The sequence below is a fragment of the Mytilus trossulus genome, chromosome 1 (genome assembly GCF_036588685.1).
Source record: "Mytilus trossulus isolate FHL-02 chromosome 1, PNRI_Mtr1.1.1.hap1, whole genome shotgun sequence".
NCBI lineage: Eukaryota > Metazoa > Mollusca > Bivalvia > Mytilida > Mytilidae > Mytilus > Mytilus trossulus.
In genome coordinates, this window is record NC_086373.1 from 32,779,902 (window position 1) to 32,790,225 (window position 10,324).

Here is a 10,324-nt window from a genome sequence, read left to right on the forward strand (position 1 = left end):
ATTGCAAAATGCAAGCCTTGCAAGTATAATATTAAGTTCCCTACCTCTCATTCTTATTGAAGACAATTATCTGCATGCAAATCACTCAAAAAACTGCATATAAAGCGATGATCAAACATCAAATGATTAAATCGTCTTGTTAACGTTAGACTTCCAAACAGTTTATATTTATTCAACATTTTAGGATAATGATTAGCTATGACTTATATTTGTGAACGTGATAGAGAAACTAAGAGTGCTACATCATTTAGAGTTAGAGATTTTTACACAGAACTGCAAACGTGACGAATACAAATTCAATGCTTCATCATATTTAAATTTCACTGTGATTAAATCAATCAGCTGTGAATATGATGAGCATTATAAAAATGGTTTATAATTAGTTTGTTTTGTTACAATGAGGCTTATCTTATGTGAACGTGATCAGGGTTTTCTGAGTGCTTAATCATTGTTTCCCTAAGCATATACGTTTGTGGACGTGACCCAATGATTTCTCCTGCTTTATCATTCTGTTTTTAAAGGTTTTTCTGTAGTACCATAGAGAGAGAGGAACTCGCTAATCATTAAACATTCTTTAACGTTCGTCGCTCACGTTCACACCGATGATGGGACAATTTTATCGGAGGTACTCAACACAATATTATAATCTTTATACCTTTATATCCTTATTGATTATTTTCTACAAGATTTACCTATAAAATACAGGTAACAAAAAATAAAACAGAATTTGGAATTATTTAAAGAACACTTCATTTTTATAAAATTAGCCGAGTCATGTATAATACTGTTTGTTTACAATAGTTTAGAATGAATTATAACTATAAATTTATTATATGCATAAATCATACTTCTTGTTCTCCATAATAATGTTTATGTTAATGGTTTTTTTACAGTGGTCATAATAAAATAATTATTTTTTAAAGTATGATAACTTAGTGATAACTTAGTGATAAGTGAATAGCTTTAATATAATTGTGATTTTTAAACATCTCTGCTGAATGACTGTCATTTAATTTAAAAATTCTTCAGGAAGCTTTATTATTTAAATTATTTTTTTTTTTATTAAAAAGTTGCTGGTTCAGGAAATATACAAAAAAAGTCAGGTACCTGTAATTCAGTGGTTGTTGTTTATTGATGTATGACATAAATAAATCAGGCCATAGTTTTCTAGTTTGAATTGTTTTACATTATACCATGTTTAAGGCTTTTTATAGCTTGCTAAGCAGTATGGGTTATGCTTATTGTTGAAGGCTTTATAGCCACAAAAAGTTATCAACTACTACATCATTTATTCTCTGGTGTATAGTTGTTTTTAGTTTCTTGCAAAGATGTTATACGTAAAAATAAATGGGAAATGTGTTCATGGGACCATATCATGCTCCCCCTGGCATGTAACATTATCAAGGGACATAACTCATTGACAGTAAAAGTGATGCTACCCTTATTCATACTCTTATGCGTCAATAAGCATTGTATATAAGATTCATAACATACAGTTGAAGCAAACTTAAGTTAGATAATTTAGGGTGAAAATCAGATTAAACATGACACAAAAAATACTATGACACAATATATTACAAAACAGACTCTTTGATCATTCACTAGCCTACAAATGGATTTAGTAAAACAAGGTTTGTGGATTTTAACCACAACTTTTCTGTTACATTTTAGTTAACCTATGGACACTAAGGCTGGTTTTGAAACATTTGTGTTAATTTGATGGTTAAACTTTGACCTTGTGCACAGTTTTTTAACTGTATTACATTTAACTCAATACATGTGATACTCACATAAAACAAATAACATATTACTTTGATGGTGTCCAAAATAAAATAAGTTGAAATTCCATAAAAAGTTTTGATGACTTAGCCACAATAACATGACATCATATCAGCACATTTCAAAAGATTAAAGCTTTGACTTCTTTTTTGGCTTTGGATAACATCTGAGCTTATTACGTACATTTTGTAGGCGTCTTATCTGTTTTTGTACTTTTTAATACTTTATCATGTATTTGGTTCTTTAAAGAAGATCCTTAGTTTTGATAAACAGATTAAGAATTTACACTCAGTCTGAATGTTAACCAATCAAATCCAGCTATTTGGCAGGAAAGCTTAAAAATATTTGGATTTGCCTATAATTGTTCTTTCTTTTAAAGCATTATTTTCATAATGATAGATTCAAACAAAAATGCAGATTTACAACATATTTCAGTTCTTCTGTCTATTTATTTTGTTCTTGATTAAATGTCAGGGAAAAAGAAGGACATTCAATTCAAACATGTGAATTTTTGCTAAAATATTCATGCATGTACATTAAAATAATTTAAAAGAGGAAAATCTAATTTACCTTAAATAAATAAGTTAGCAGATGATTCCACTTTATATTAACAACAGTACATGTACAATATATGTCTTGATTTCTGGCAAGTTTGCCAAAAACATACATGAAATACTGTGTGCACTTTTAAGAAACTAAGAATAGCATTACATAACACAGTTAGGTTTTCAGTTCATACATTTATTTGTTGTGTCAAAACACTCATAACTATTTATTTATCTATGTCTTTCTTTATTATTTGTTAACATATGGGCAAACTCATGTTTTGCGGAAGGAATCGTTTCTGACAAAAAAAGTATAATTTATGAGAGGTACATATTACCATCTGCTGAAGGTTTAATAAAAGTTGTATTGATACCTATTCAGGGCGGATACACCCATTTTAAAAAGGGAGGGAGGAATCCCAACCCAGAATAAAGAGTATGTCCCAATTTATATGCATTGATTTTCAAAAAAAAGAGGTTTCAACCCCTGGAACCCTCAGGGATCCTCTACTGCTATTCACTGTTTAAAATAATAACTATAAACCTCAGCTTTGGTACTCGGGGAGTATGATTGTGACTTATTTTTAAAACAATTGATAACTTTTTCATGTCACAACTTTTTAAAACTGATACATTAGGAAAAAATACAAATACTACAAATTCAATCATGTCTTGAAATATTACACTAGTTATCACTTGGTTTTATTATAGTCTATTTTTTCAGAGGATAAGATTTTTGAAAAAATCTTTCAAAAATCTTCAGTGAAAGACAGTTTACAAGTGATGAGAAAAGCTCAAACTGTTATGGGACTGTGTTTTGGGATAGCTCAAAATTTTAATTAAAAGAAGCCATTATAAGTCTACCTTTTTTACCTATAACTTTTTAATAAATTCTTATTAGATGATAAGATATTGGTTATAGTCAAGATAGCGTAGAACATAATTCTTAAAAAACTGAAAAGAAACTGTCACAAACAGGATGTGTTAAGTCATCATGAATTCCTAACGTTTAACACGGAGCTAAGTAAGTCTGGGTATTTTTTCAAATAAAAAAGGCCAATAGAACTTTATTATTAGATTATCATCTACCTCATGAGCCATTATAAATCTGGTAGACATAGGAATTATTCTTCAGTTGTAATTCTTATTGTAATTTATTTGGACCAATAGGACCCATACATGTCTACATGTCTTATCTGGGCCTTTTATAGCTGACTATGGGGTATGGGCTTTGCTCATTGTTGAAGGCCGTACAGTGACCTATGGTTGTTTTAAAATGTCTGTGTCATTTTGGTCTTTGTGGATAGTTTTCTCATTGGAAATCGTACCACATCTTCTTTTTTATACTATATTCTTTTAATCAGTTACATTATAAAAGGTCTAATATATTGACTGCACAAAATTTGGGCTTCTTTTGAACAACTGACTATTTGTTGGAATTCCTTGATTATTTTTTAATTGGAATTGACTAAAATACAGGTACTTCATGCATATGGCATCTTCAATTCTGTTCAAATTGGGTAGATTCATTGAAATCAAAAAAGGTAGTAAATTTTTAGACAGGGAATTTATTTTTTTATTTTGTCAATTTGTCATTTCCTGTCATTAATTGACCTGAAAAGTTGCAAATCATTGACATATAAAATTCATGATAAAATATGTCCACAAAATATGGTAAAAAAAAGGTTAACCTGCATATCATAAATACGTACTAAAATAACTACATGTATATATGACATGTTAATTCTGAAATATTAAGACCAACAGAAATGGGAACATACATGCATGTTTCTTTTTCAAGTTTCTATTGGTAATACATTTAAAACTCAGTAAAACCCAAAGTATACAATATTAAGTTTAATAATGTCTATATACATGCACTTTTAAATATTTAATGACAAAAGCTAGCACTCAAAACTGAGTTAACCAATATAAATCAATATAATGAATACCATAGTCATTTTTAATATTCTTACTCAAGTTTTACAATTTAGAGGAAGGGATGAATTCATTTTTAAATAAATATACAAATGTATTAAAGTGTAAAAAATATTTTGTCAGACCATAAATTTCATATACCAGCTAAGTTGCTATTTTTAATTTTTAGAAAACATTGACAGTCTGTAAATAATAAATAAACTTACTATTGCTTTATCAAATCTCATACAAAAAAAAATGAATCTCAGAAAAAAATTTAAGATTTAATAATCTGACGTAAAAAAAAAGTTACCTGTACAATCCATTAAAGATCAATTACCAGCTGAAATGTTGTTCGAACATCAATTAGATCTGTTGAAAATAATCAGGTAATTGACGTGGTTAATAATTCCAGGTGAGCGGTCTCTTACGTTCAAACAGATGTAAACATAGGTAAAAACTTGCATACCACACCTTACTGGCAAAAATACATGTGTAGATAAATGACAATGACTTTGCAAAAATATGTATGGCATTGTTTCAAAACTCAAGAGTCTAATTTGTAAAGACCATTAATATTCTTTATCAAATGTTCATTTAAATATATCTCGTAACATAATTACAATACAAATATCATGCTAGATTTACAAACATATCATTAACAATGTCTATAATCCTCCCTAAACACTTTATTTGATTATCATTTCATATAAAAAATTTAAACACAATAAAATACTAAGTCATACCTCAGAATTCATTACGAAAAACAATACATTCCGTAATCATGATAATGTGATACATTTGTTAATTGAAAAGATTTGTGTCTTGAAAAGACAATCATTCCAAAGGATTGCCCAATATCATCACAATGCAATATACAATGTATATATATTTTAACTCTAACATACATGTAGTACAAAATGTAGCTGAGAATACTGAATACAAAGAAAATTATGAAAACATGTTCCCATACAGATCAAGCTTGGAACAAAATGAACATATTCTTATGCTTACAATGTATATATATTTTAACACCAACATACATGTAGTACAAAATGTAACTGAAAATACTGAAATATTTCAGCCTTAAGTAGATATAGGAAGATGTGGTGTGAGTGCCAATGTAGTCTTTACAAACAAACATATAATCTTTCTAAAGGAACCAATTAAATAAAAGACATTATTAAGAATTTTTACTACCTTCACTAAACTTGTGTAAACTGTGACAGAAAATGCAATAAAATAAAATCTCTCAAAAGGTTTTCCAATTCTAATACATGTGCATACAAAGAAAATCATGAAAACATGTTCCCATACAGATCAAGCTTGGAACAAAATGAACATATTCTTATGCTTACAATGAAGATATATTGTGACACAACATACATGCACAGGTTCTTGTAAAAAAATTACCATCTTCACTTTCAGATGTGCCTTAAAATTAAAGACAATTGTGTATTATAACATTGAAATTTAGAAAAGGAAATATATTATAAACCATGAGAGCAATTTTACAAGCCTGGGCTGCTGCTCAGTGCAAAGACTGTTAATAAACTATCCCAGTATGTTGTCCTTCAAAAGAATTTTCAAAAATATTTTTAGTCTTAATCCAAAACCCCAAATCTTCTGTTACTTCATAATGACCGATGAATACAGTTAATTCACAGATCATTTTCCATAATGCTAAAAAATAATAATTAAACAAAACAGAAAAGCAACTTATAGTTTGGATAATAATTTTCCAAGAAGGCTTTAATTCAATGTTTGAAATATTTGATACCGGATGTATCAAAATGATAAGAAAATTCAATACTGTTATATTAGACATATAATAGGAAGATATATAAAGTTTCTACACTTTGATAAATGATGTAGGTATCAGTTAGTAACATACTTTGCAAAATTATTCAAATTGTTAGATGATACATGTACATTGTATTATACAGAATGAGCAGAGACAGGGAAAAATGTCATAAAAATGGTCATGATAGTGGTCACAGCTGGTTGTTGAAATAAATTAAACAGAAGTGTGACACAAAAATGTATATAACCACAGCTTCCTCATAACCCAATTACAAAAGACCAGGAATAAAAATTATATGTCAAATTAGAACAAGCACTTAGAGCATATTTCCTAATGCTTGTAAGTAAAACTTGGTACATTTGAATTCAATTGAATGTTATCACAATCATATTGGTACAATATACAAAGCAAGAAAGCTAACCAAAGTCTTGCTCTACATGTTTCAATAGGAAATTAGCTCTAAAACATGAAACTGATTAAGCAGATATAGATCTGTAAAGTTTCAATACATTTCAAACAACTAGCTATAGGTAAATTTAAAACATTATCAGACTTTACTTAATATGGAAAACTTGTTAATTTCTTGCTTTGGGAAAAAAATTAATCTAATACAGAATTGAACAGGATATGCACTACAACATGTATCAGCATATCAATGTGAAGTAATTCTATTAATATAAAAAAGATGTGGTATGATTGCCAATAAGACAACTCTACACCAGAGACAAAAATAACACAGAAATTAACACCTATAAGTCACCATACAGCCTTCAACAATGAGCAAAGCCCATGTCGCATATTCAGCTATAAAAGCCCCAAAATGACAATGTAAATCAATTCAAACGAGAAAACTAACTACCTAATTTGTGTACAAACAAGAATATGTCCATAGTACACTATCATTTTTTGTGTTCAGTGGACCATAAAGATGGGGTCAAAACCTACATTTTGTATTAAAATTAGAAGATCATATCATAGAGAACATGTTGACTAAGTTTCAAGTTGATTGGACTTTAACTTTATCAAAAACTACCTTGACCAAAAACTTTTAACCTGAACTTTGCGCTATCATTTTCTATGTTCAGTGGACCGTGAAATTGGGGTCAAAACTTTAATTTGGCATTAAATTAGAATAATCATATCACAAGGAACATGTGTACAAAGTTTCAAGTTGATTGGACTTCAGCTTCATCATAAACTACCTTGACAAACAAAATAAACCTGAAGAGCGACAGACAGACGAATGAACGGTACGACGGACAAACGGACGCAGAGACCAGAAAACATAATGCCCCTCTACTATCGTAGGTGGGGTATAAAAATAAACGTAAAAAAACAAAAAACACATAAACTTTTAAGCTTACTCAGCTGCCATGACAGAGCTAAGAATGCAGAAAGATGAGTAAAACACCCAACAAGAAACATTAATTCTATGATCCTGAACAATGATGAAAATTGGTTCCAAATTGAAGAATTTGTATTAAAGTTGAATAACTGGGAAATGGCAATGTTTTATTATGGGATATGCTGATAACAAAATGATTACTTATCAAACTGAGGTGCAAAAGTTTACATGGTAGGTAAAGTTTATAAGGAAATTCAGTCCGGTTTCATCCTAAATATTTTTGCTGCTTTACCTATCAAGAGTATAACATTATTAATTTCATTTAGAAAAGGAACAAATCAAAAACATTTAATTGTTGACTAATGTACTTTATATCAAATAATATTGTCAAGAGGATTGACCTGATGAGACACACTTTCAGATGCTTCCAAACATTAGTTCCAGGAAAGAAAAAAAAAATTGAGAATGTGTCCCTTGGACACAGATGATTCCCCCTACTGCATATTATTTTTTTTTAACCTTATAAAGGGACATTACTGCATAACAATAAAAGTGATGCCACTCATATTGTAACTTGATCTGTGTTTTATGGTAATAAGAATTGTATATAAATTATATAACATTTGGGTGAGACAAACTAAAGATTGAGAAGGGAAACTTATTTTAGGACGTAATTATCGACAGAAAAGACACTTAATGCACCTTCACACAGCAGGGGCATAAAAAAACCAACATTGAACAAGAATGTACCAACTTCATACAATGGTTTCCGAAAATGGAAAAAAAATCCAATATATCTAAAAGCAAACAATACAATAAAACAAAGTGGTGAATCTGTATTCTACCTACATATCTTATCATGCAAGAGAATTTTTGCTGACTTTTCCTTGTATCTTCTTGCATTTTTTTGTGACAAATTAAATACAAAGGAATATAGTTGTAGCTCACAAATCTTGGATTTAAACCAATCATTTTACAATGAACATGTAGAAATTTAAGTTTCCATTTTTTCTCTTTTTCTATAAAATATCAAAATTTTAATGAAATAGAAATTGCTTGTTTCTATATATAAGTCCTTTTTTCTGAGGTACTTAACTATCTCAATAAATGATATATACAATTGAAATGTAGAGACCCCAAAATTGTTACTGTTATTATTCTAGTCAAATTTCTCTAGTGCCATTAGCAACAAATTATAGTAGTAACTATTTATTGTTAAGCAGGGTTCTCACTAAGGCAGGCAGGTCCATGAGTCCTGGACTCATCAAAATCTGTCTGGACTCACCATTTTCAAAACTGACAAGTCCACAGATGCATCAAGATTGAAATATTTTGTATATTTAACTGAAAACATTTAAACACAAATATCATCATTTTATAGCAAAAGTTTAAAAGTGATCTGAATTTAATGTCATTTCATTGCTCTGTTAGGCCATGGAGACTAAAATATTACATTGTATTGCACATGTTGCAATAAAATATTTTCTTCTTGCTGTTGGACTCATCATGGCCAAAAATGATGAGTTCCTGGACTCGCCTTCAAAAATCCATAGCGAGAACCCTGGAACTTAAGGTTATTCTATCAAAGCATAATATAAATGATATGGGGTATTCTGCATCGCAAAGCAAATATCTCCACATCAAAATGTCCTATATTTCCCTCTGTAAATGACACAAGGCTTTCGAGATGCGACAGCCATACTTCCACATCACACATAAGATGTGTCAGGCATACTGCCACCTCTTCCATAGGACATACATGTATTGTCCATACATTGTAAGGACATTTCATTCGACCCATTGGTGGCCTTCAGTTGTTATCTGCTCTTTGGTCAGGTTGTTTTCTCTTTGACATATTCCCCAGATCCATTCTCAATTTAACAAAAGAATTTATTCCATTGTGGTAATAACATAAAATCAAATCAAAGAGCCAGACAACAAATATAATGGGAAAACTAGATTATAACAAATTCAAAACAATGTGTTGTAATACCAACATGTAAAACACAACAATATCAAATGAATTTTTCATTAAAAAAGTGATCTAGTGGAATAAGCTTGAGGCACAGGTGCTTGATATATATGTACAATGTCAGTGGGTCAGACCAGGTTTTACTGTCAACGAGGCATTCACTATCGTAAATAAATTGGTGTTTTATAAAGGATAGCAACTGCCATTGACAGTAAACTTGCCAGAATACTCATCATGTTGAATGTGGGCAGTATTTGGAAGAAAAAAAAGAAACCCTGTCAAGCTCCTGTGCTTGAAGTGTGTCTCATTGGGGTCTAAGCATGATGTCAGATTGCCGATTTTTTGTAAGCACAACACATGAAAATCAAATTATTGTGTCGTGAAAACGGGAAATGAGGTCTTGCGGGACCCGGGAAATGACAAAAAAAAATGAGAATTGCCTACGTATATAGTGGAAGCGGGTACGGGAATTTGACAAAACAGTAAGCGGGATCTGGGATTGGAACCCCCCAATGAGGCCCCACTTGAAGACACTGTAGACTGTGTGGCCACATCAAGCCTTGAGTGCTTTAAACTGCTCTCATGCACCATCAATAAATTGACTTCGCTCTCTCAAACTTTGTATCTAAGACAGTATTGGTATAAACAACCTACCAGTAGTCGTACTGATACAGATAGGAATCCAGCGTTTACTCTAGTTTTTAAACTTATATTAAAATCATTGAGGTTTACCATCCCCTTTTTGGCTTTTTTAGTTTTTTATAGATACTTAAATTATGAGTTTAGTGGTTAGGTCTACGGAGTTATAAAAAATTTAAGCAGAATATGAACTTCCATATCTTACCACATATTTATATTAATGTTCAGTCCATTTTTTCTTTAACTGTTGTCTAGATTAGTATAATCAAGAATCTTCGATATGTTGCTGATCTAAAATTCATAACCGGAAGTCGATAATTGTG

The 10,324-nt window shown here is 30.3% G+C and overlaps 1 protein-coding gene across 3 annotated transcripts in view; it reads right to left on the reverse strand.

The window, feature by feature from the left end:
- The window catches only part of LOC134721892 (kelch-like ECH-associated protein 1), a 29,249-nt gene extending 18,925 nt beyond the window's left edge, over positions 1-10,324 (reverse strand). The window contains exon 1 of one of the 3 annotated variants that reach the window (XM_063585176.1): positions 10,207-10,324. The gene's annotated coding sequence lies outside the window, so the exon portion shown is untranslated. Of the gene's footprint in view, positions 1-44; positions 247-4,554; positions 4,671-10,206 lie in introns of those variants that run through there. The other 2 variants (XM_063585194.1, XM_063585202.1) reach the window with 2 other exon arrangements.